The sequence below is a fragment of the Equus asinus genome, chromosome 7 (assembly GCF_041296235.1).
Source record: "Equus asinus isolate D_3611 breed Donkey chromosome 7, EquAss-T2T_v2, whole genome shotgun sequence".
Taxonomy (NCBI): Eukaryota; Metazoa; Chordata; class Mammalia; order Perissodactyla; family Equidae; genus Equus; species Equus asinus.
In genome coordinates this window covers 84,845,957-84,871,725 of record NC_091796.1, presented here as the reverse complement: position 1 = coordinate 84,871,725, position 25,769 = coordinate 84,845,957, and the positions used below count along the sequence as shown (strand labels likewise).

Sequence of the window (25,769 nt, the reverse complement as noted above, 5' to 3'; positions counted from 1 at the left end):
ATGGTTGTCAAAACCTCAGAGAATTTAGCCCTGAGCTTCCCTGGTAGATATATTAGCTGCTATTAACCAATAAAAAGCAGTCCTGCTAATCAGATGAGAGAAGCTTTCTCTGCACTAAACTGTAAGTATAATTCACTGCTGAGCATCTTTACACAGGGGCACTGACAGCAGCAGAGCCAAGAATAATAATATAGAAGTAATAATAACAATAATGGCTACCATTTATTGAGCAGGCACTTTCAAATGTTACTTGATCTAATCCTTACAGCTCTTCCACGATGCAAGGATTATTATGACCCTCCCTTTTCAGAGTGAGAAACTGAGACATCAAGCAATGTGACCACCATCCTACAGTCAGAAGTGGCAGATCTGGGGCCAGCACGGTGGTGCAGTGGTTAAGTGCACGTGTTCCGCTTCGGCGGCCCGGGGTTCACCAGTTCGGATCTCGGGTGCGGACATGGCACCACTTGGTGAGCCATGCTGTGGTAGGCGTCCCACGTATAAAGTAGAGGAAGATGGGCACGGATGTTAGCTCAGGGCCAGTCTTCCTCAGCAAAAAGAGGAGGATTGGCAGCAGATGTTAGCTCAAGGCTAATCTTCCTCAAGAAAAAAAAAAGGAAGAAGTGGCAGATCTGATTGAGAGCAGATTTTTCCAAAGTAGCCTGTATCCCTCGGCGGCTCCATCTTTAAGACCAAAGCTGCCGGCCACAGGATGACAATCACCTCTTACTGCTGAAGGGATATTTTAAATAAGTGACACAGACATTCAGGTTAATTGACTATTTTGCCCCCTGCCCTTTCACTCCATCATCAACCTGGTTGATCCCAGGCTGAATTTCCTAATGCCTCCTCTTTGATTAAAGTCCTCTCTTGCCGCATGTATGGGATCCGTACAGAGCTCCAGCAAGGGAGAAGGGACTCAGCAGGCAGAGACACCGAGTCTGTGGGTGCCGAGGAGCGTCCGCATGGCTGGGTGAGACTTGAGTGAGGCTGTCTAGAGTGGCGGTTCTCAAAGTGTGGTCCAGCAGCCACACCTGGAAACATTATCTACTAAGTAATGATCTAATAATTACCAAATAAGGTAATTCTCCATCTCAGAACTACTGAATTAGAAACCCAAAATGAGCCCAGCAATTTGAGGTTTAACCAACCCCGCAGGTGATTCTGATGCAGGCCGAAGCTGGAGAACGACTGGTTTAAGTCTGTAGCTTTCATCTGTGGCCGCACACTGACATCACCTGGGAAGCTTCGCGACCCTCCCTCTGCGCCGTCCCCCATGCCTGGGTCTCCCGCAGAGATTCTGCGTGAATGGCCCTGGGACATGGCCTTGGCATCACGATTTTGTTCAGGTCCCCAGAAGATTCCAGAGTGCGGCCAAGGTTGAGAAGCCCTGACTTAGAGTGAGAGGACTCTAGACTTCACTCAGGCTCGGTGCCCCTGAATGACGGGGTGGGTGGGCTCCCATGGGCTCGAGAGCTCAAAATTGTCACTTTGCCCTGGAATTCTTCTCAGTTTGAAGTCTGAGAATTAAGGCACCGGGAGCTGGAGGTAGTGTGCTATCAGGAAAAGAAACCGGACTTGGAAAGTCATGGAGAGTCATTCAAACCCTACATCCGCTGCTGATGAGCTGTGCGGCCTCTCCCAGCCTCAGTTTCTGACCTGTAAAATGGGACTGAACACCCGCTTCCACTGCTGCTGATGAAGCATCAAGGACAGTGACTGGTGGTGGGCAGTAACTTAGACTGAAGACATAGTTTTTAAAAAATGGAAAATGGGGGCCAGCCCGGTGGCACAGCAGTTAAGTTTACATGTTCCGCTTCCACAGCCCGGGGTTCTCTGGTTCGGATCCTGGATATGCACCTACGTACCACTTGTCAAGCCATGCTGTGTTAGGCGTCCTGCATATAAAGTAGAGGAAGATGGGCATGGATGTTAGCTCAGGGCCAGTCTTCCTCAGCAAAAAAAAAAAAAAAAAAAAGGAAGCTGGGCAGCAGATTTTAGCTCAGAGCTAATACTCCTCAGAAAAAAAGAAAACTGGCCAAAGGGAATCATGAATTTAGGGGGTTCCACTCTGACCCACAAAGTCAGGGAAATGGAGAAAACTAATCGAATGGTAATGAAGGCAGCCTTGCTCCTGTCCTGTGGTGGTAGAAGAGTTTAGATGAGAAGGGGTCCCCTGGAAGCTAAACTCACTCACTGCTGTGGTCCGGGATTAGGACAAAGCCAAGAAACAAGCAGTGTATAAAAGTGTATGGCCTCGCAGAAAGAGGAAGATCCAGCAAAGAGGGACCACTGGGATGTCCCCACTGGGGACGGGGATCCCAGGGGAAGGGAGCCCGGGTCTGTCTGCATCCTGAGACTCAGGAAGAGGGTGGTCAGCACCAGGAAGACATGATGACCGGGAAGGGGACCCCATAACTACCAAACTAGGGTTCTCCACCAGGCTACAGCCTGGCGGTGGGGATGAGACAAGACCTTAGTCCAGTGGAGTGGGGAGGCGGGCCGAGGCCCCATGCCCTTGTGAGCACTCACAGCACAGGAATGCAATGTGTAAGCTCCGTTCAGTTTGCCGACCACTCTCGTTAGGTTAGTTCTGGGTGAAGAGACACTTTCTTCACAGGCTGACCTTGAGCCTGGCTCAGCCCTGCTCTTACCTGCCCCCTCTCTCCTTTCCCTGGGAGTCCGGGGCTTCACCTCCCAGCTGGTGTTAGACTGAGGATCCAACTTTTCCCTCTTCTCTTTTTTTTTCTTCGAGGAAGATTAGTCCTGAGCTAACTGCTGCCAATCCTCCCCCTTTTTTTTTGCTGAGGAAGACTGGCCCTGAGCTAACATCCATGCCCATCTTTCTCCACTTTATACGTGGGACGCCTGCCACAGCATGGCTTGCCAAGCAGTGCCATGTCCGCACCCGGGATCCAAACCAGCGAACTCCGGGCTGCCAAAGCAGAACGTGAGCACTTAACCGCTGTGCCACAGGGCCAGCCCTCTTTTCCTCTTCTTTAACACAACTGCTGCCTCTGTGAAGGGGTTCAGCCTCTCATGCCTAAAGTGTTCCATATCCAACAGCATCCTCAGCTGCCCCACCAGGGCTGGGGCCACTTAGCTGTGCCTTGGGCTCTGGGACCAAGATTGTCCTTGGGCAGGGCCAAGGTCAGGAGCCCACAGCTCAGATGGTCGGCTGCCACACAACAGACCATCCTGCTGCCCGCTGGCCCTCACCTGGGTTTCTGGCTCCAGGCGCCCCCTCCCCTCATCAGCCTTGGAAGTCACGCTCCAGCCCCCAAACTTCTCAGCCCCCGCCATGCTCTTTCCTGTCTATGGCTTTGTTCAGAGGTCACACCCAGACGCCACGCCTCCCCTCCTTGTTCGCTACTTCCTTCCCCTTCTTCCAGTCTATTCCCGCCCATTTTAAAGAGTCTGCTCAAACTTCACCTCCACCGGGAAGTTTTCCTGACTCTTCCACATTGGGCTAGGTCCTTGGCGTTTCCCAAAACTCCTTGCAAAACTTATCATAGTGTGTGGATCCTAATTGCCAAGTGAGTCATTACGCTTCATCGGAGTTGGTGAAAATTATTCCGAAACTGGCGGGTGTCAGCGCTGGCTGGTCAAGGAGGGAGGTGCCGGGTCTTGGGTGATCTGGGGGAGAGTTGAGAGTTCTCCCTCAGAGATGGGAGACCAAACAAAAACGGGGCAGGAAAGCCACAGGGGTCCTGTTGGCTCAGGGTGTGCCACAGCCACGGGGATTCAGGAGGCTGAGCCCTTCACACGGTGCCGCTCACACTCAGGGCAGTGGGACCTGGGGGCAGAAACAGGCCACTGACAGTTTCCAAGGGCTTGGAAGTGGGAGGGAACTATTCAGTGACCCTTGCTCACACACCCTCTTGCCCTCTTCCTTCCATTCCCATTTCCGACGTCCAAGTCCAGGCTCTCAGGTTTTCTTGAAGGGTTTGTTCGATAGCTTCCGCGAGTTCACTCCCTGTTAGATCTTTATGAGTTCCCCACAGCCTGGTTCTGTTTTATTAGCTTTACACATATTGACTCACTCAATCCTTAGAAAACCCTTATGAGGGAGGTACTGTTGTTGTGTCCATTTCATAAATGAGGAAACTGAGGCACAGAGAGATGGAGTGACCTCCCCAGGATTTCAAAGCTGGGTAGAGCAGAGATTCAAGTTCAGACTGTCTGGCTTTGGAGCTTAATTTTTACCCACTCTACTAAAACTCCTTCGACCAGCCTTTCATTTCACCCAGAGGCGCCTCCCGCAGCATGCTTGGAATAGGGTGTGGTGGACACTAACCATTGTCCACCTGGTATCTAGTCTCCATTTCTTCCCGCCTAATAGAACCCTGATTTCATTTAGGACTGCGACTTGTCTCATTAAAATACTCATTTCCCCAGACTCCTTTGCAGCTACAGTGGTCATGTGACCTGGTTCTGAGAAATAAACTACAGGATAGGGCTTCCAGGGAGACTATTTCTACCCAGGAAGATGTCCAGCAAAACTAAAGGGCAGGAGTCAGCTGCCACAAGCCTTTCTCCCTTGCTCTTCCTTCATTCTTTCTGCCTGGAACATGGTAGAGACATCTGGAGGCACTGCAGCCATCTTGTAACCATGAGGATGAAAGTCACATGCTCAGGGAGTGAGAAAGAGCCTGGGTTTATGACTTCCTTGAGTTGCTACAGTAGCTCTGGACTACCCACCTCTGGATCTCTTGTTCCAAGAGGAAAATAAGCCCTAATTGGTTAAGCAACTGCCTTTGGGCCTCTGTTACATGTAGCCAAATGTCATACCTAATAAAAAAAGGGGATCCTGCATCCTTAAAGGCTTGCCTTTAGGTCAGTCCTAATGGTTCACCATCACTACCAGCAGTGTCCTCAAACTTGAGCGTGCATCAGAATCACCTGGAGGGCTTATAAAAACACTATTGCTGGATCCACCCCCAGAGCTTCCGACTCAGTAAGACTGGCGTGGGGCCTGAGAAACTGCATTTACAGTCTAAGAAGCTCCCAGGCGATGCTGATGCTGCTTGTGCAGGGACCACACTTTGAGAAACACTGCCCAGAGCGTGCGGCGCAAACTACCACTTCAGGGCCAGTGGCACGGCGACCCCAATAGCTGTTCCAGCCCTGCCCCTGACTCCCCACCTCCCCAGCACCCTATTCTCCAGCCACGCCAGGCTGGAGAATTCCCCGGATACCACACACATGCGCCCGCCTCTGAGCCTTTGCCCAGGCCGGTCCCGCCTCTCGCACTGCCCTTTCTTCCAGTTCTCCTGCAACCCAAACCCCACGTGCCCTTTACAGCTCAGCCGTCTTCTCCACGACACGTTCTCCAACTCATCCCAAGAATGGAATGTTCTTTCCACCGAGTCCTGCAGCTCTCTGCTTCCATCTGTTCTAGCATTTCCTTCATCCTGCCTGGAATTATAGGCGGTTGTTGGCTTGGCTGTCCCCTACCAGGGCGAGAGTTCCATGGCGGTGGGTGGGAGAGACCAAGCAATAGTGTTCAACGCTGTAACCATCCCCTCTTCAACCTGCTCAATGCTGCAAACATTGAAGCTGCTCAGACAATGATGACTCATCTGAGAACATTTAGATGGGAAAAAAAAAGTCTCTCTCAAAAAGCATAGTTAGTGTTTACTAGGCATAGTTAATGTTTTCTAAGCGCTTGCTATGCGCCAGGACCTGGTCTGTTTACCGGGTCTCACTGAGCCCCACCATGAGGTTCCACTGTCCTCCTTCTGTAGACGAGGAAACTACGACACAGGGCGTTGCAGTAGCATCGTGCAACTAAGAAGTGGCAGAGGCAGGATTTGAACCTGAGCCCGTGAATTCACCCAGGCATTTACCTGCCTCTCCAGGGCAGACTCCAGGCCTGTCAGGGCAGGGACAAAGAAATATGAGCGAGAAAGGCGATCCATTCCCAAATGACTAGGAGGTGAGGGAAATTAATCAGGGTCCCTAAGTGGCCGAGAAATGAACAACCTATTAAAACCTGTCTTTAATAAGAAAAATAAAGTTAGGAAATGGGTGCAATTAGTAAGTCATAATAAAAAACAGGTAAAGGGTCACTTAGAAAAATTAAACGCAGGGGAGCTTCATAAATCAGGGGGTCCTGTGGCACGCAAAAGGAAAGGTCTGGCCAGAATTAGCTAATGAACTTAAGGAAGTCTTGACATCTACTTTCAAAAAGTGAGGGTGAACCACATGAGATGGCGGAGAGAGGAAAACGTGCGCCCGGACTTGAAAAACAGGAAGAAAACCGATTCCAGCAATTTCCCCCCAGGGAAGCCATAAGTTCCGTTTGTAGGCAAGCCACAGAACAAATTTTATGATTAAAAATTTACGATAAATTTTATGGGTAGAAAATCCAGTAAGCAGCTGGAGGGCAACAGAGGCCTGAGCCATAAACTGAGCTGGCAGGTTTACTCAGAAGTCATGCCGGGAAACCATAACGCTTTTTAATTCTAACTAATTTGTGATATTAGTGGGAAGAGGGTCCCCTGAAGATTTAGGGCTTTTTGATTCTTAGAAAAAGCCTTGGACTCAGTGCCTCATGAAATCTGACTGGAGAATTAATTTAAATTGGCAAGGACAGGGACTGTCTCAGGGAAGGGGCTTGGCTGAGAGGCCATAAACAAAGGTGTGATGGATGGGAGTCACAAACTGGAGGGGCGATGGGGCGGCCCCGGCCACGGCAGGCAGAGGTGACTCGAGCAGGAGCCGGTGCCCGATCATGCTGACAGCGTCCGTGAAGGTGAGGTTAATGGCTGATCAATTAAATCTGCGTGTACCATTTAGCCAGGGTGATATAAACAGGGGAGGGTAGGAAACCTGAGAGACGTAAAAAGGACAGAATTCTCTCCAGGAAACTGTGTGTGCTGTGCAGCAGACGCTGAGACCTGAAGAATCAAGGTCCACCTGGTGGGAGAAACCTGAGTCCAGGTGAGTGTCTAGCAAGATATCCAAGGGATGGGGACACACACACAGGTGGTCAAAGCTGGAAAAGGGCACAAGTAACCGAAAACTGGCCTTGAACAACAAAGAAACTTATCTTACGTGTAGGCATTACAGAAGTAGGGTTAGCTTCAGGCTCAGATTGATCAGGGCTCTGGCTTAGTTTCTTTGGCACTTGTTGGCTCTGCCCTCTCCCACATGTTACTGTTGGCCTCGGGCTGGCTTTCCCCAACATTGCAAATGGTTCTAGTCGGGTGAAGGATGGCTCCCAAAAAGATATGTCCATGCTCCGGAAACTGTGAATATGACTTTATTTGGAAAAAGGGTCTTTTCAGACGTAATCAAGTTAAGGGTCTCAAGATGAGATCCTCCTGGGTTGGCCGAGTGGGCCCTAAATCCGATGACGTGTCCTTAGACAGAAGCAGAGGAGACGCGGGCGCAGAGAAGAAGGCCCTGTGAGGGCAGAGACTGGAGTGACACGGTGCAAACCGAGGAATGCCCGGAGCCGCTGGGAGCCGGGAGAGGCAGGAAAGATTCTCGCCACAAACCTTTGGAGGGAGCACAACCCTGCCAACGCCTGGATTTTGGACTTCCGGCCTCCGAACTGTCAGAGAACAAGTTTCTGTTCCTTGAAGGCAGCGAGTTTGTGGTATTTGTTCCAGAAGTCTCAGGAAATGCAGACGATGCTGGGGAGCCGTGTGCCTCCTTGCTCCTGGCAGACTGGCTCTGTGTCGCTCTTGCTGAGGGGGAAGGAGTGACGTTCCCATAAGCCCCTCACGAGCCCCTCTCCCCACCGCGCCGGCTGATGTCAGCCCACCCTCCTGTCCCCAAGCCTGCCAGGGGCAAGGGGGCTGAAAGCGTCTCCATGCCTCCACTTCTCACCTGGTGGCACCCGCAGACCACCCCTGCCGCCCCTCTAGACGGCGGAGCCTCACGACCTGTGTCCCCTGAGGGGCAGGGGCAGAGACCCCCAGCCTCCCTGACGAGGCCGCAGGGTGAGGGAGAGAGAGCCGTCTCCTGAGTGCCACCGAGAGCTGCGGGCTGCTGATCATGGACCTGCCTGCCTGAGACGGAGCGGAAGGTCCCCGGAGTCACCGGGAAGGACGGGCGGAACTTTGACAGGATGACACGCGAGAGAGTCCCGGCGGGCAGGGCTGCAGAGCGGGCGACACGGGGGCTGCGAACGAGGACACGAGTGCCAGGAAGGAAGGAGAGAGGGCCTGGCTGGGGAGGGGCAGCGGCTCCCCGGGACAGACTTCGGATGTGGGGAAGGGAATGCCGGTGACAAGGAAAGTTTAGGAAGCTGACGCCAAAATCCAAGTCAGAGTGACGAGGACCTGACCCAAAGAGGGGCAGCGAAAAGAAGGGTGGTCGTAGCAGGAGCAGCAGTGATAATAGTAATAGTAATGACAGTAGCAGTAGTAATAGTAATAGCTGTGGCAGTCGCAATACAATAGTAGTAGTAGTAGTAATAATGGTAGTAGTAGTAATAGCAATACTGATAGTAGCAGTAATAGTAGTACTAGCAATAGCAGTAATAGCAGTACCAGCAGCAATAGGAATAGTAGTAATAGCAATGGTAGTAGCAGCAGCAGTAATAGTAGTAAGAGCAGGAGCAGCAGTAGTAATAATGGTAGTAGTAGCAGTGGTAGTAACAGTAGTAATAACAGTAATGATAGTAGTAATAGCTACCATTTATTGCAGCCTCGTCCTGGGCCGGGGACTGTGCGGGGTGCCCTAGCTTCATATCCTAGAGGAGCGGAGGGTAGGGCTAAGGTGGAGGCGGCCAATGCGGTCACACGGCTGAGCACCGAACAAGGCAGGCCCGGGGCCCTGGTCCGGAGTGCCTCCACGTCACCTCACTGCCTCAGAGGAGAGGTGCCCTGAGTGCTGGTGAGCGTGTTCCCCAGGCTGGTGACCCACAGGGAGGAGGCGCGCCTGCGGAGGCAGCCAGCCCGGGGCCGCAGGCTCACAGCGCAGGCAGGTCCGCCTTCCTTAGTCCTGCTTGGAGATGGTCCTCCCAGAAGTGACGAGGAAGAGTGGGCTGCTCCCTCAGGGGCCTGGTGGGCCCATCACAGATTTTGTGCACTGGGCCTCCTTGGAAGCAGGAAACCTGGGGAGACGGCACAAAAACCTCTTGGGCATCCTTCAAAGAGCGTCGCTTCCCCGGGTGGGAACGTAGCTCCAGTGAGGCATGAAGTCGTAAGCAACCAGGGGCTTTACTGGCTCCCGTCCTTGAAAGGCCTGTGGGTAAGCGTGGCTGCAGACTGGCCTGGGACCTGGATGCTTTCGGGATGTCAGCATCCCTTCCTCCCACCCTCTCTCAGCCTTCCTGGCTTCGGCTTTCTCCACGTGGTGGCGAGGCTGACCCAGTAGCTCCAGGCCTTTATGGTCTTGGCGGCCCAGTGGTTTCAGCCAAAGTCCCCGGGATGAGCCTCATGGGCACAGCTTGGGTCAGGCGCCCACCTCAGGGCCTGGGGGTGGGGTCAGCGCCACCTAAGGTGCACGAACTAAGGGTGGCGCCAAGGTGGTCTCTCGGTGGTGTTCCCCTAAAGACAGACCCTGAGACAAACGTTTGAGTGAAGGAATTTATTTGGTCCCAGAAAGCATCACGGGGGACATGGGGAAGTGAGACAGGGAAGGGAAGAAGCAATAGAGGCCACATTAACGAGCAGGTTACATTGTGAGCAACCGAGGCTCCAGTCCACCGGGACTGAACAGAGATTGCAGAGAAGAGAGACTGGGAGACCGTGCAGGAGCAGCCTTGCACTGGTTCCACCCGAGGCTGCGGAACTGGGGCCTTTATGCACCAATGCACAACTTATCTCTGGCTGAGGACTGCTCCTGGGGACATGAACTCCCCAGGACATCTCACGTCCTCCGTGCGTGTGGGCTGAGCATGCTGCTGTGTCCAGAGAGAGCCCTCCGGCAGGGGCTCACAGTCAGACGTCACCAGTGCGACTGCGAGTGCTGAGGGGTGGTGGGCAGGCCACCGACACCCTCTGCTGTAGATGGTCCCCAAGGCAAAATAAGAGGCTATTACCAAAAGCAGGGGACAGGAACGCAGGGCTGGCTTAGAGTCCTGCTGTGCCGTGAGTCCTGTCCCCAGCTCAGGGCAGCTTCCTCTCAACAGGCTCTTGGAGGTGGGGGAGCAGCTGGCCGTCATCTTCTGTCTGATGACCTCCGCCGAACTAAAGGGGGCTCAGGACTCAGGTCAGCTATTGGGTCAGGCGTGTTTTGAGGTCTCCTCCCCTGAGAAGGGGAGCACGGAGGCAGCCTGTTTGCATTGGGGACTGCCAGTTTTATTGCTGGGATCACCCTGCCTAACTCTACTCACCCTCCTGAATCTTGCTTGGCCAATTTTCTTTCAGGGCAGAAGAATCTCACTCTTTTATTGGATCTTCACAATAACCTGCATGAGGTAGGTACTATTTTATCTCTGTCCTAGAGTTAAAGATATAGAAGCACAGAGAGGTTAATTAACTTCCCCAAGGTCACACAGCTATTAAATAGAAAAGTCAGGTTTCAAACCCACATCTGTGAATCTGATTCCAGAAGCCATGCTCCGAACTACTGCTAACCAGTAGTAGCAAAGAGAAGAGTGTCTGTAATTCCCTTGGTGGCCTTCAGTGATCTGCTGATGAGCAATCAGGACATGAGCTGCCTCACTTAGACCCCTAACTATTGGCTGCTCTGATCCTGCCCTTCTGTGGATTGCTACAAGGCCCCCAGGAGAGTAGGAGCTCCAAGGTTCCTGAGTTTTGTTAGTGGGAGAAGAGATGGAAGAGTTTCCCAAAACGCTCCAAGTTGGATGACCCAGAGATAGTGGTGATGCCATGTGGGGAGAGGCAAATGCAGAAAGGGGAAGCCAGTGGCGAGGAAAGCAAATTTCCCTCAAATTCTCAGTTTGCCCGAGGCTGGCTGTGCCTGGCACCTCCCTTCCTGGGCACCCTCCCCAGCCCCCCAGCCCCCCATCAGGATGCAGCATCACGATGGGCTGTTTTTAATCCTTGCGAGATCTCTTTTATTTTTTTCCCCCTTTGCTGGGCTTCCTGGGCTGTAATTTTTCCCTCTGTGTCATCCATCACAGACACAACGTCGCTTGTGCAAATTAAAATGCACCTCAGAATAATAAAAAAGGGGCCTTCTTTCCCCCCCTCCTTTTCCTTCCCAGCAGCAACTCCTCAGCACAAAACATTTGTCTCTGGGCAAGAGCAGGAGCATTAACCGTGTGTGTGCCATCGCCAGGCCCAGACAGTCCCTGCAGCCACGTGCAGCTGGTGATCGGGACCTGGGGCAGCTGGAGAAGGGCAGAGAAATGAGCCCGGTTCCCTCAGCTTCACTGTGCGCCCATCATGTGCCAGGCGCTGTTCATACGTTGCCTCTTTAGTCCTCACTATAACCCGATAGGGTGAGAACTATTAGTGTCTTCATTTTACAAATGCAGAAACCAAGGAAGGTGAAGTGACTTGCCCACTTAGTTGGTGCCAGAGCGGGTATTTGAACACTGTCTGACTCCAAAGTCCGTACTCTGCTCTTGCTACTCAAAGTATGGTCCACGGACTAGTAGCATCATGGGTATCACTTGGGAGCTTGTTAGAAACACAGAATCTAATGTCCTATCCCAAACCTACCAAGTCAGCATCTTCATTTCAACAAGACACCAGGTGATTGACATGCACAGTCCCACAACTCTGATGTCCCTGCCCTGACCTGCTGAGAAAGAGCTCTTTCTGGGATGGCTCAGGAGCTCCAGTGGACTCAGCTCAAGCCTCTCCTCGTCCATGAAGCTGCCGCAGATGGATCTGACCAGATCTCTGTGCCTGGGCCTGTTTCCATCCCAGCAAGGGTAACAGGTACTGCGCTTATTTACCACGTGCCTGCTCCACCTCTCAGGGTTGGCTCCTTGAGACTGGACTTGCGCCTTGTTTTGTTTTGTTTTGTCCCTATGGTGCCAGTTCATATCCGGCACCTAACCAGAAGGCTAACAGTGAGCCTTGCTGGGCCTGTATGTTAGTGCTCCCAAACACACACACACAACCACACTCACTCTTTTTACCAATTATAAAAGTTATACAGTAAGACTTCTGCTTCTGGGAAGATGGAATAAACATACTTTCCCCTATTACTTCTACTAACTATAACTAGAAACCCAGGCTATTACATACAAAACAATCATAAAAAGACTCTGAAAGGTGGAGAGAAGAAAGGAAGACCAGTTAGGGATGTTGAGACCCAAACGATGACACGGTGGTGAGTTCTCCGTGTTTTCTTTTTGCCTCGTATACCCCAGACTTGAAGCTGAAGAAGCTGACAACCTGGAAACATCAATAGGCAGAGGTTTTTAAAAGCCTAAATAAAGCCTACTCTCTCCAGCCAAAGGATCAGGAAAGGCAAGCCTAGCAGAGCAGAAAGCTTTTATGCTATCACTGCTCAACTCCTGCCGAATGCCATAGAAAACACTGAGGCCACACCCCCTCCCCCAGCAGCAAAGACCAAGGTGGGGTTGGGGGGGCCTCGACTTCCACCCTTGCCAGGTTGTATGAGGCCCCTTAACTCCTCCACCACTCTGTGGTGTCAGTGGAGGCCACGCAAAGAGCAGAAATGAGGCGCTTCCACCCCTCCCAGCAAGGGAGGTGTCTGTGGACACCTAATGGGGAGTCAGGGCTCCTACTCCCACCCCAGAGTGACAAGAAGCACTGTCTTCTATGCCCTCTGGTAGCGCAAGGCTGCACCCCCTCACCACAGCCAGAGTAGTGTCAGAAAAAAGTAGCTAAAAGAGGAGGCTTGAATAAGATCCAGAGTTTCATAATATAACATCCACAATGTCCAGATTTTAATAAAAAGTCATCAGACCAAGATCCAGGAAGATCTCAAACTAAATAGAAAAAAACAGCCAATAGATGCCAACACCAAGATGACAGAAATGTGAGAATTAGCTGACGAAGATTTTAAGGCAGCTATCGTAAAAATGCTGCAACAAGCGACAAGCATGCTTGGAACAAATGAAAAAAAGAAAGTCTCAGAAAAGTAACAGAAGACATAAAGAAAAACAAAATGGAATTTTTAGAAATGAAAAGACAATAACTGAAATTTTTTTAAAAATTCAACAGATGAGCTCAGTAGCTGAATGGAGGGGACAGAAGAATCAGTAAACTTGAAAATGGAACAACGATAGACTTTAGAAAAGAACAGAGTGTCAAGGATCTTTGAACTATAACAAAAGAGCTAACCTTTGTTTGATCAGAGTTCTAGAAGGAGAGAAGAAGGAGGGTGGGGCTGAGAAAGTACACAAAGAAATAATGCCAAAAACTCCACAAATTTGGCTAAAGACAAAAACTTGCGGATTCAAAAGTTGAGTAAGCCACACATGGGATAAATCTAAAGAAATTCGCTTCAGCACACAACATAGTCAAACTTTAGAAAACTAAAGACAAAGAAAAAACCTTGAAAGAAACAATAGAGAAATGACACCTTACTTGTAGGAGAAAAGCTATTTAAATGACAGCAATTTTCTAATCAGAAACCGTGGGGCCGAAAGGAGCTGTCACAACAGTTTTCAAGTGCTCAAAGAAAAGAGCCATCAACCAAGAATCCTATATCCAGCAAAAAATATCCTTCAGGAATAAAGGGGGAAATCAAGACATTCTAAGATGAATGAAAATTGAGATAACTTGTTGCCGTTAAACCTAAACTAAGGGAAGTTGTCTAAACAGAAAGAATAAAAGAAGGAACTTTGAGCACTAGGAAGAAAGAAGGAATACAGTAAGCAAAAATTTTGGTAAATACAATAGACTTTCCTTTTCCTCTTGGGTTTTCGAGATTATGTTTGATAGTTAATTATAACACTATCTGATGTGGCTCTAAATGTGTGTGGAAGAAATATTTAGGACAATTATATAACAAACAGAGGAGGGTAAAGGAATATAAAGGCAGGTGAAGTTTCTGTGCTTCACTTGAACTGATAAAATGATGACACCTGCAGACTGTAATAAGTTGTGTACATATAACATAATACCGAGGGCAACCACTAGCAAAGCTATACAGAGAAATGCACTCAAAAAAACCATCGACGAATAAAAAGGAAATTCTAAAAAATGTTCAAGTAACCCAGAGGGAGTTGGGAAAGAGAAAACAGAACACACAGAAAACAAAGCCGTAATATATCAATACGAACATTAAATGTAAATGGCCTAAAGACACTACGTGAAAGAGAGTGGATGAAAGAACACGACCCGACTGTCTTAGTCAGCTCAGGCTCCTACAACAAAACACTGTAAATTGAGTGGCTTGAGTAACCGAAGTTTATTTCTCACAGTCCTAGAAGCTGGAAGGCTGAGATCAGGGTGCCAGCATGGTTGAATTTTAATGGAAACCCTCTTCTGGGTTGCAGACATTATCCTCTCATAGTGGAAAGAGAACTAGCCAGCTCTCTGGCTGCTTCTTATAAGGGCCCTAATGCCATTCATAAGGGCTCCATCCTCTGACCCAATTACCGCCCACGTGCCCCCCTCCAAATACCCTCACACTGAGGTTAGCGTTTTGGCATATGAATTTGGTGAGCAGAGATACAAACATTAAGTCCCCAACACGAGCTATATGCTATCTACAAGACATTCAGTTTATATATAACAATATAGGTAATTTGAAAATAAAAGGATGGAAAAGACGTGCCTTGCAAATACTAATTTGGAGAAAAAAGAAGTGTCTATATTGATATCAGAGAAAGTAAATTTCAGAGCAAATAAAATTACCTGAGACAAAGAGATGCATTACATAATGATAAAAGGGTCACTCGACCAAGAAGACATAGCAATCCTAAATATGTATGCAACAAACAACAGAGCAGGAAAATATATAAAGCAAAAGCTGATAAAACTGAAAGGAGTAATAGGGAAATCCATAATTATGGTTAGAGACTTTAATACCCTTCCCTTAACAATTGATAGAACTAAACAGAAAACCAGTGAGGGTACAAAAGAATTCAACAACACCATAAACCAAACAAATCTAATCAAAATTTATAGAATATTCCACTCCAGAAAGCAGAATACACATTCTTTTCAAGGGCACGTGGAATATATACAAGACAGATTATGTCCTGAGCCATAAAAAAATCTCAACAAATTGAAAAGAGTTGGAATCATTCAGAGTATGTAATCTGACCAAAATGGAATCAAACTAGAAATCAATAACAGAAATATAACAGGAAAATCTCCAACTATTTGGAAACTAAACAATACATTTCTACATAATCCATAGGTCAAAGAGGAAAGTCTCAAGGGAAATAAAATAAATCAAGCTGAATGAAAATGAAAGTACAGCATACTAAAATTCGTGGTTTTGTAGCTAAAGCCATCCTAAGAGAGACATTTACAGCATTAATTTTTATATCAGCAAAGAGGGAAAGTCCTAAATCAATAATCTAAGCTCCCACCTCAAGATCTTAGAAAACTAAGATAAAAATAAATGCAAAGCAAGCAGAAGGAAGGAAATAAGAAAGATAAGAACAGAAATCAGTGAAATTAGAAACAGAAAAAAAATTAAATGGGAAAAAAATCTAGTTCTTTGAAAATATTGATAAAATTGACAAACCTCTAGCAGGACTGACAAAGAAAAAAGAGAAAATGTGAATTATCAATATCAGAAATGAAACAAGATGAAATGAATGCAGTCTTCAAAAAACACCAACTACTAAAACTCCCCCAATATTAAATAGGTAATTTGAATAGTCCTACCACTTTTGAGGAAATTCCATTTGTAATTTAAAACTTTGAAAATAGAACTCTCCTGGCCCAGGTAATTTCACTGGAGAATTCTACCAAATGTCTAGAAAAGAATTAGCACCAATTCTACAGTAATCAAAACTGTGTGGAACTGGCAGACAGATAGACACATAGATCAATAGAACAGAATTTTAAAAACCCAGAAATAGAGCTCCCACAAACAAGTCCAACCTTAATTCCCCTTTCTTATGTAACCTAATATGTTCCAGGCTCCAGGAGTTAGGACCTGGACATCTTTGGGAGGCCGTTATTCTGTCTACCACAAATACATCTAAAGAAAAAAAGTTTAAAAATAAGAACAAAGAATGTAAGAGTGTAGAGAACAACTTAAGTAGATGGAAATAAAACAAATGGAACTTGTGGAAATGGGAAACATGATAATTAAACTTAAAGTCTCAGTGGAAGGATTAAACAGAAGATTAGACACAACTAAAGAGAAAAATACCAATAATGTGAAAGAAAGATTCAAACATTTTCCAGAGTTTAGTTCAAAGAGATAAAGACATGGAAAATATGAAAGCCATGTTAAAGAGGCTTTCATAAAGGGTAGGTTAGAGTAAGAAGGTCAAAGATAGGCCTTACTGCCAATAAATACATGAAAACATGTTCAACATCACTAGTCATGAGGGAAATGCAAATCAAAACCACACTAAGATACCACCTTATGCCTGTTAAAATGGCTATAATCACTAAGTCTAAAAATAACAAATGTTGGAGAGGTTGTGGAGAAAAAGGAACCCTCATACACTGCTGGTGGGAATGCAAACTGGTGCAGCCACTGTGGAAAACAGTATGGAGATTCCTCAAAAAGCTAAAAATAGAAATACCATACGACCCAGCTATCCCACTACTGGGTATCTACCCAAAAAACTTGAAATCAACAATCCAAAGTAACATATGCACCCCTATGTTCATTGCAGCACTATTCACAATAGTCAAGACATGGAAGCAACCCAAGTGCCCATCGACTGATGACTGGGTAAAGAAGATGTGGTATATATACACAATGGAATACTACTCTGTCATAAAAAAAGACAAATTCATCCCATTTGCAACAACATGGATGGACCTAGAGGGAATTATTCTAAGTGAAATAAGCCAGACTGAGAAAGACAAACACCTGTGATTTCACTCATATGTGGAATATGAACAAACACATGGACACAGAAAACAACTCAGTGGTTACCAGGGGAAGCGAGGTCGGGGGTGGGCACAGGGGTGAAGGGGAGCACTTATGTGGTGACAGACAAGAAATAACGTACAACTGAAATTTCACAATGATGCAAACTATTATGAACTCAAATTGAAAAAAAAGATAGGCCTAACTGGAGTCCCAAAAGAAGAGAAGGAGAATGGAGGAGAGCCAACGTTTGAAGAGATAGTGCCTGAGGGTTTCCCAGAGTTGTTGAAAGACATCAATCCTCACATCCAGGACGTCTGACAAACTCTAAGTATGAAAAATTAAAAGAAATTCATTCCAAATACTTCACAGTAAAATTGCAAAACATCAAAGAAAAAGAGATTTTTTTAAACAGCCGGAGAGAAGACGGATCACTTACAAAAGAACTGGCAATTGGATGATGGCTCATTATCAGCAGCAGTGACGGGAACTGGAAGCTAGTCATGATGTTACCTTCGACGCGCAAGCTAAAATCTATGCTCAGTGAAACTGTTCTTTAATATCTAAAGTTAAGTTCTACATTTTCATATGAATAAAGACTGAGTTTACCTCTAATTAATATTTTATGAAGTGCCTACTGTGTGCTAGGCATTCTATAGGAACTGTCAGTCTGGTGAGGTAAGCATGATTCTCATTTTGTATATGGGAAAACTCAGGCTCAACAAGGCTAAGAGACTTGCCCAGATCCTTCTGATTCAATGAGACGCATCTTTGGTTGACAGTGGCTCTTCCAGAATCCTTCTAATTCAGGGCTGGATTCAGGATGGGCATTTTGAAGACAGGAAGCTACTGTTTGGGGACAGAGAGCTTCAACCCCCCAGATCTCAAGAGTTTACCACTTACGCCCAGCAAATCTGGGCGAGTCTGTGTACACAAGTGGTCAGGGCTTGGGAGGAAGAGCTTTCTACGCCTGGTGATGTCCTGTGTGATGCCGTAAAGGAAGGGTTCTGGGAAAAGCAGTCCAGTTCCATCTTCCTTCTCCCTTTTCTCTCCTCTGCTTTGCTCTCTCATACCCACCTTGCAGATCCAATGTTCTCCAGCTTGGACGGTCCTTCCATGACAGTCATAATATCGTTTACCCTGTACAGTCGCCATGAAAACTAAGTGAGCAAATGTCCAGGAGAGCACAGCCAGTGTGTACACCCCGTCAGGGTCCCTCTCCTCCTCTCTGTCCTGCCCCATTTCCATCAGCAACATCTGATGCCATGCTCTGGAACTGGCACTGAGAACTCAGCGACAAAATTGCCAGAACGGGATGACCATCATGGTCATTACCCAGCCAACATCCTTGATCCCCAGTGGAAGGAATGAAGTCAAGCAAAAGATCACAAGAAGCTTTTCTTCAGGAGAAGCCGAAAAAGGAGGTGGGAGGACGGAGGGGAAGAGAAGTGGAAATCACCATTATTCTTAATCATTACATGGCGCATTAGAATAATATGATTATTCAGTGGTATTCTAATTAGGCTTAATGAAGAGTAATGGGTGTGAGAGAAGGCCTGGGACGTATACAGCTTTATGCGGTGTATGTACCCCCAGGCAGGGAAGCACCAGGACCCCACATCAGGACCCCAGGGCTCAGAGGCTAGAACGAGATGTTACCTGGGCCAGCTGTTGTCCACCCGTAACTCCTGACCCATGTGGCTGGTAGGACTGGTATCTGGGAACCATGTTTACTCAGGGTGAAGAACAGTCTTTAGCAGGGGACGGGTGGGGACTGGCAGAGGGACATTCTGTAAGCTGTGGGTGGTACGGACTCTCACTGTGGAAGGCAAGCTGGTAGGTGGCACAGATGTGATACTGTGTGAGGTGTGACCCCTCCTTCCCCCTGTGGGGTGTGTATTCCTACTTATATAGGATGTCTCGGAATATGTATGAGTTAGGAATGGGGCAAGGGTCAGATTTAGTGGGTCAGTATCCTGTGAGTTTTAAGGGTCCCCCAACACTGGCTACATGGAAGACAGAGAGGAAACTCCTCACCTTTCCCTTTGCTGCCTGAGGGAGGGCTGGTCTACCTCCATGGTGGTGAACTCGCCACGGACTTCACAGTTCTTGAGGCCATGTCTCCCTAGGGGCTGGCCAGCTGGATTCCTGGTTACTAGTATGGTGGCCTGCCTGCCTGCCTTCTCTTCCTCCTTCCTTTCTTCTTTCCTTCCTTCCTTCCTTCCTTCCTTCCTTCCTTCCTTCCTTCTAGTTTCTGGGTGAGAGGTGGTCTGATCAGACTGAGGTCAACATGAGCAGTGAACTGGATCAGAATGAGGATAGAAGGACAGAATATAGTTTAGTCCTAAGGGCTGGATGAGTGTGTCAGTTGGGATGGCCTAGGTTATGCTGGTTAAATATTTAAAGATCAGAAGCTTCCTATAACAGAGCTTATTCTCATTTACCCTACACGTTATTCACAGATCAGCTGGGGGCTCTACTCAGGCCTGTCGTCACTCCAGACCCCAACTGGTGGAGAAAGCACCACCTGGATTGGTGCAGGCTGTCAATGCAGAAGGAAAGAGAGTTCTGGCAATTAAATGCTTCAGCCTAAAAGTAACACTTGGTAACTCCACTCATAACTCATTGACCAGAATGATCACATGAGCCCCACCCAACCACAAGAGGGCCAGGGAGTGCAGTCCTACTGTGTGCCCAGCAGGCGGGAAGGGAGAAATATTTGGTGAACAGCATTAGTGAGGTTAAGAGGCTCCGTGGTCCCAAACCCACTTGTCATGAACTTTCCCGGGCCTGTGGCCGTCAGCTACTCAATTATCAAATATTTGCTGAGGGCCTATTCTTGGTCCATCACTGGGCTGGGTTCTGGGATACAAAGGTGAATAAGCCACGGCCCCTGCCTTCAAAGACCTTAAAGACTTATGTGGCAGGTGGACAAATAAGCAAACAATGGGGACCCATCATTGTAAGTGCTGTGATAAATCATTGCAGGCACTATGGGAATGTAAGACCCAGACGGAGAAGCCTGGGCTGGCTTCTTAAGCTGATGATGGCTTGAGTGGATTCTGAGGACTGAGGAGTGAGACAGAAGAAGAAAGGGAAGGGCATTTCAAGCAGAGGGAATGGTATGTGCAAAGGCCCAGAGGCAAGATGCTTTCAGGGAAGAATAAAATATGGCTGGCATGTAGAGTATGGAGTGCAACTGGTAAAAGATGATGGTGGTGAGGTAGGCAGAGGCCAGGTCATAAAAGGCCTTGTCTGCCACTGTATAGACTGTTGACTTCATCCTGTGAGCAGCAGGAAGCCATCAGGAGCTGGCACTGCATTTTGGAAGCAGCCCGCAATTCCCTCCCTGCCTGTGCCCCATCTTATATTTGCACAGCTCCACTGCTCAAGTGAGCTGGAGACCATATGGTAGCGTTGCTTAGATGGGGCAAGACCAGAGACAAGGAGAACAGTTAGGAGAGGGTGGCACATAGCAATTCAGATGAGAGACACTGGTGGCCTGACCCAGGCACGAGCAATGGGGATGGATGACAGTAGACAGAAGGGGGCAGTGAACCTACCTAGCAAGTGGATGGAACTGGTTGACCAGTTGGACGGGGTGAGCTTGTTGTGAAAGAAGGGCTAGAATTTGTGTCATGCTTTGCTTCTGGGCAAGTCTGCTCTGTGTTGTCTGCTTTCATTATTTTCTAGAACAAGGCAGGACATAAAATTATCCTTCAATCTGTCAGTACTTCCTATTTGCTGGGTCTGCACTAGACCCAGGACTCAACGTGAACGAAGCCCAGCCCAGGCCCGGAGGAGCTCGCAGTCTCCAGATGGGTTCCTCCTCCGACCACTCCTCTGTGGAGGAGAAGAGAAAGGGAGCGCTCCAGGCTCTCTTACCCAAGCGCGGCCCAGCTTCGCTTACTGCAGCTCCACCTTCACAAAGTTCGCCAAATCTGTGTCCCACTTATTGTTATTTACTGAATATCTTTATATAAATCAACTCACTTTTTTGGCCTTAGCTACCTACTTTAGCCTCTTCCTAAGCAAAATATCTGTAGATCATATAATTGGATATGTTAGTGATATTTTCTCTACCACACATCAAAATAAAACAAAACAAAATTTAAAAAATGTTCAAGTGCCACCAGAAAAAATCTTTACAACTTCACCTTGAGAAACACTGTCCTATAAAGAGGAGACTAGACAAGCCCAAAATTGTGTGCTTTTTCAGGTCTGCTCCCTAGATGGCCAGATGGTCTCCTTCACCATTTTTATACTCAAACCCTTTTAGCAAAGATGAAGCCCCTGACCTCAGGTCTTGCTCAAGTTCTTTTCTTTCCAGCTCCCCAAAGTTGCAGACACCCAACAGTACACTTGTTCAGGGCTTCTTGTGGGCAAGGCCCCCTCTATAAGGCCATGGAGGGCACCCGGGGTCTACTTCCTTGCTGACCTGTTAATGCCATGGGACAGTGTTGCGTCAAGGGCAGTTGCTAAGGTTGTGTGAACGGCTGACTTACCTGGCCCTGCCTGCTGGGTTGGGGGGGCATCCTTCAGCTCACAGGTGTACCCGTGTCTGGGCACAGGCATGGAGGAATTCACTTGGTGTGAAATGCTAAGAATCATTGACATATATGCCATGCTTTCAGGGGGCCTTGGAGTTTTCTCGAAATTCTCCAAGGGATCCCTGACTGCTGGACACGTGCCTTTTTCTCTCAGGAAGCAGGCAGCAAAGCTCAGCAAGGCCACCCCCTGTTTCTCTATTCAAAGTCTCCCCAGCAGGGAGGCAGCTGCATTGACAAGCCGACCCTTGTCATCTACACTTGCTTTCTTATACGGGGTCCAGGATTCTAACAAAATATCATCAGTCATTGATTGCAAGCATCAGACATTGACCCTGGAGAAAACAGGAATCTATGAGAGCAACCCTGGAGAGCTTGCAGAACTAAGAAGGAGATGAACAATCTGAACTCATGAAGGACAGGAAGCCAGCAGCTGGGTAGCTGGAGCCACAGCAGGTCCCTCAGGGGGCTGCCGTCCTGTGGCCCCGTTCCAGAGTCTGATTGGCCAAGCTCAGCTCCTGGCCCTTGTTGGGGAGGCAGTATGATTGACAGCCCCACCAGGACCATGTGGAAAGGGAGCGGAGAGGTGGGTGCTATTGTCATAAAGACAGAAAAGGGATGCTGCGCTTGAGAGAAACCACAGATGTCCACTGCTGAGTGGCACAACGAATAGCAGAATGAGAAAATCGGAAGGCAACTTAGAGTTCATCTACTCAACCCAGCAAATTAGGGATTAGGAAATCAAGACCCAGAGAGGTTAAGTAACTTGTTTAGGGTCCCTGGCTCTTCTATGGCAAAACTGAGCCCCAACTCCAGGCCAGTTCCCAGACTCTCAGGGCAGGGCTTCCTCCAGTTCACATTCCATCTGTGGACAAAGGAAAAAATCCGCTACAGCTAAGTCTCTGGGATCTTCTCACCCCTCCCAGCTGCACTTCAGTTTGCCTGTTCTTAGAGCATCTTTACTTTGGTATTTCAGGGCTCCGCAAAAGAGTCTGGGACAAAAACTCTGCCACGCAAATGGAAGCCAACACCATCTGGTTGACCCCAGGCATGGAAGGGACCAGTAGGGTCCCATGAGACCACGACTGCCCCAGGAAGGGGACAACGAGGAGGACAGCTGGCTCAGTTGACCTCCCTCCCTCTCCCCAACCCCAGGATACCCATCTCCCCCCAGTTTCAGAAGACATCACCCCAAGGAAGATGAATTGGGCTGTTGATTCCGAGCAGAAGGGGACTGAGAGTCGATGCCTCTTCTGAAAGCAAGGCACTGCCTGGTGCCCGCGTCTTGGAACGTGCTGGCTTCATCGCTCTGACAGCATGAAAGATGTTTGGTTTTGTTCCCAGCGCTGTTATCATTTATCATCCTCTTGTAAAAGCTGGCACCCTCCGCCTGTTCCCCCTTCCTTCTCGCCCTCTCCCACCCCTACCTCCAGTCCCACCGCCCCATTCCACTGCTCCTCCTGCCACTGAGGGCAGTCCTCTCGTACTTACCCTGGAGGAAACTTTCCAGCATTGGTCCTCAGAAGCTCGAGAGATACCCCAACTGGATTCAACTCCTAAACATTTGCTGAGCAATTCCTCTGGGGGAAGCAATGTGCTTGGGGCTCTGGCTGGTTAAATGTAAGTAAGACAAGTCCCTGACTTCAAACACCTTGTGTTCCAGCAAGAAAATAACTGTGAAGTCCCGGGTAGCAAAACACACGCATGTGCAGAGTGAGGGAGAAGAAGCACACGTTTAGAAAGTCTGGGAAAGGCAACACTGATGGCCTTTCAAAGAGCAGAGGCAGCTGGATGGAGAACGGTGGAGGACAGCAGGCATGGATAAAGAGTGTGGGGAAGGAGACAGGAGAGCGCCAAATATCTTCAGAAAAAAAGTGGCTGAGAACGCAAAGAAAGAAGTGAAGTGATAGCTGGAAGAGGAGCGATCGTATCGGAGCTGGTTTGAAGATGGAGGAGGAGGAGCCAGTGGAATGGGCAAGGTTGAAGGTACAAGGGAGAGGAAACAATTGATGTAGCAAAGGCCCAAAAGGGGCTGTCGAGGCAGGGTAAGACAGGGGGAAGGACCGGCTGTGGAGGGAAGTCAGGACACATCCTGTTTCAAGAACAAAGAACAGGAAGAAATTGGTGTGTGACCATGGGGAAACTTGGTGATAGAAGGAAGCTGTGTTCACTCCATCTTCTTAGTGTATCAAGAGATGAGATCAGCTGCTAAAGGATGGAATTGGTATGAGACCTTACGAATACTGGAAGTTGGAATATCCACTGAGGATAAAATAAAAATGTAAATTAAAATATAAAATAAAAATGCCGAGAAATAAAAGAGCTGTCTAACATTAAGACCCTGCTGAGATTCAATCTCACCCCAGGGCCTTTGCATATACTGTTTCTTCTTTTTAGAACATACTGCCACCCACTCTTTGCATGGTTAGCATTTTCTCATCTCTCAGATCTTGGCTTAAATGTCATCTCTTCAAGAGTGGCCCTCACCAGTACTCCCATCTAAAGGAGGTTCCCTTCCCAGGCCATGCTTCTCCATCTCAGCTCCTTGCTTCCTTTCTAGCACTCACACTTGTAATGACTTTATTAGAAGCTACTGCTGCTTTTTTAAAAAATCTGCCTAACTCAACTAGAGGGTAAGCCTCAGGGGAGCAGAGACAATACCCATCTTGCTTTCTACTGTATCCTCAGTGTCTAACCATGTGTCAGACACATAGCAGGAGCTCAAGAAATACTTGATGAGTACAGGTATGAACACTGAAGAACGTGTGTTTGCAGTGGAGCTAAGAGCCAGGCTGAGCAGTTTTCCCCTGGGTCGAGGACTGCAGACAGAGGCTAAGATGCACTTGGGTGTGCAAGAAGTTTATTGGCGGTGGGCAGTAGGAGGTAACCTGTGAAACATAAAGTGGAGGAAGCAAAATTGTTGCATGTGGTCCAGAAGGGAGGAGCAGGATGGGGGCAGAAATGAAAGGAAGGCAGAGGTGGGCCCAACGTATGACCTCGTGTGCAAAGAGTGGGATGGATTGTCCAGGGTGTACGGTTGCCAGATTTAGCAAATAAAAATACAGCACACCAGTTAAATTTGAATTTCAGATAAACGACAAATACTCCCATGCAATATCTGGGACATGCTTATACTAAAACATTATCCCTTGTTTATCTGAGATTCAAATTTAACTGGGCATCTTGGATTTTATCTGGAAATCCTACCGGGATGATACATTTTTGTCCCTGAAGATGTACCACACCAGGCAGAAGGCTAAGGTAGGTGACTGAGTGAGATGTCACACGGCAGGCTTGGCTTTAAGAGCCCCAGCCACCCCCAACCAGGCATTCCATTTCCCCAGTTTCTCCGGGGCAGACGGTTAGGCAAAGGCATCCTCCCCGCTTCCCTGAAAGGGTCTAATTCACTGTCCCTGAGCCAGGCAGCTCCTGTTTAGAGCTCCCTCCTTCCATCAGCTGAAGCAGCATCCCACATCCCGCATCCCGCATCCCACAGCAGCCACCCTGGGGCTGGGGTGCAGGTGGCCGAGCTCGCCCCTACCGCTGGGCTCAGATGTGGACCCACCAACCTAGCCCCTGCTCCGGGCTGAGCTCCCTCCCCTACAGCCCTGTGCAAGCCCCTCTCCCGGGTGGCGAGTGTCACCTGCCCCTGTGCTGCTCCCTTGGCCTGCCATCGCCACACGCCCTCGGCTAGGGGATCTGAGTGACTTACAGGGGCTCCTCATCCCCAGGGCCGGCATTTGCATAGAGTGATGGATGCTGGGATGTCATCTAAACACATCCACACTTTGCATTTTAAACAAAGCAATTTCCAGAAGAAGCTGGGGAAGCTTTGTCTCCTTCCAGGAACATTTCCTCCGAGTCAAATTCTCTTTCCTTTTGGCCAGCACTTTCCACGTCTGTCCCAAATCCCTCTCCTCTACAGGCCTCTTGCTAACCCCACCCCCATGGTCCTGATCCCAGTGTGGAGCAGGGGGTTGCACTCACCATAAGATGAAGAAGATGTGGGTCCCTGGCCAGGACCAGGCAGGGATCACCCAGCCCCCTCCTCTGCGCCTGACACTGGTCCCTCCTCCCCATGCCCACCCGCAGGACCTTTGACTTGGAGAGTGGCCTTAGCCAGAGCCAGCCACCTGTGAGACATGGTTTGAGGGACACACATACCTACCCAGACTCCCTGTCCACCTCCATCTCCCACAGTGCAGGCCAGGGGCTGTCCCCTAAGGTCCCCCATGTTTTGTCTGGGAACATAGGATTCCTTCTGTCTAAGCTCTGACCTCTGATGGCATACAGCCGAGAGGCTTTCGCTTAATCAGTCTAAGCCTTCCCCCAGGGACCTTCAGGATGATGACAGAAATG

General features: G+C 48.6%; 1 long non-coding RNA gene across 1 annotated transcript; it reads left to right on the top strand.

Annotated features, from left to right (window-relative positions):
• The first annotated feature begins 6,768 nt into the window (after positions 1 to 6,768).
• Positions 6,769 to 24,287, top strand: LOC123287178 (uncharacterized). Its single transcript, XR_006530261.2, has 3 exons — positions 6,769 to 6,945; positions 10,329 to 10,378; positions 22,387 to 24,287. It is a non-coding gene; the product is annotated as an uncharacterized lncRNA (long non-coding RNA).
• The last annotated feature ends 1,482 nt before the right edge of the window (positions 24,288 to 25,769 follow it).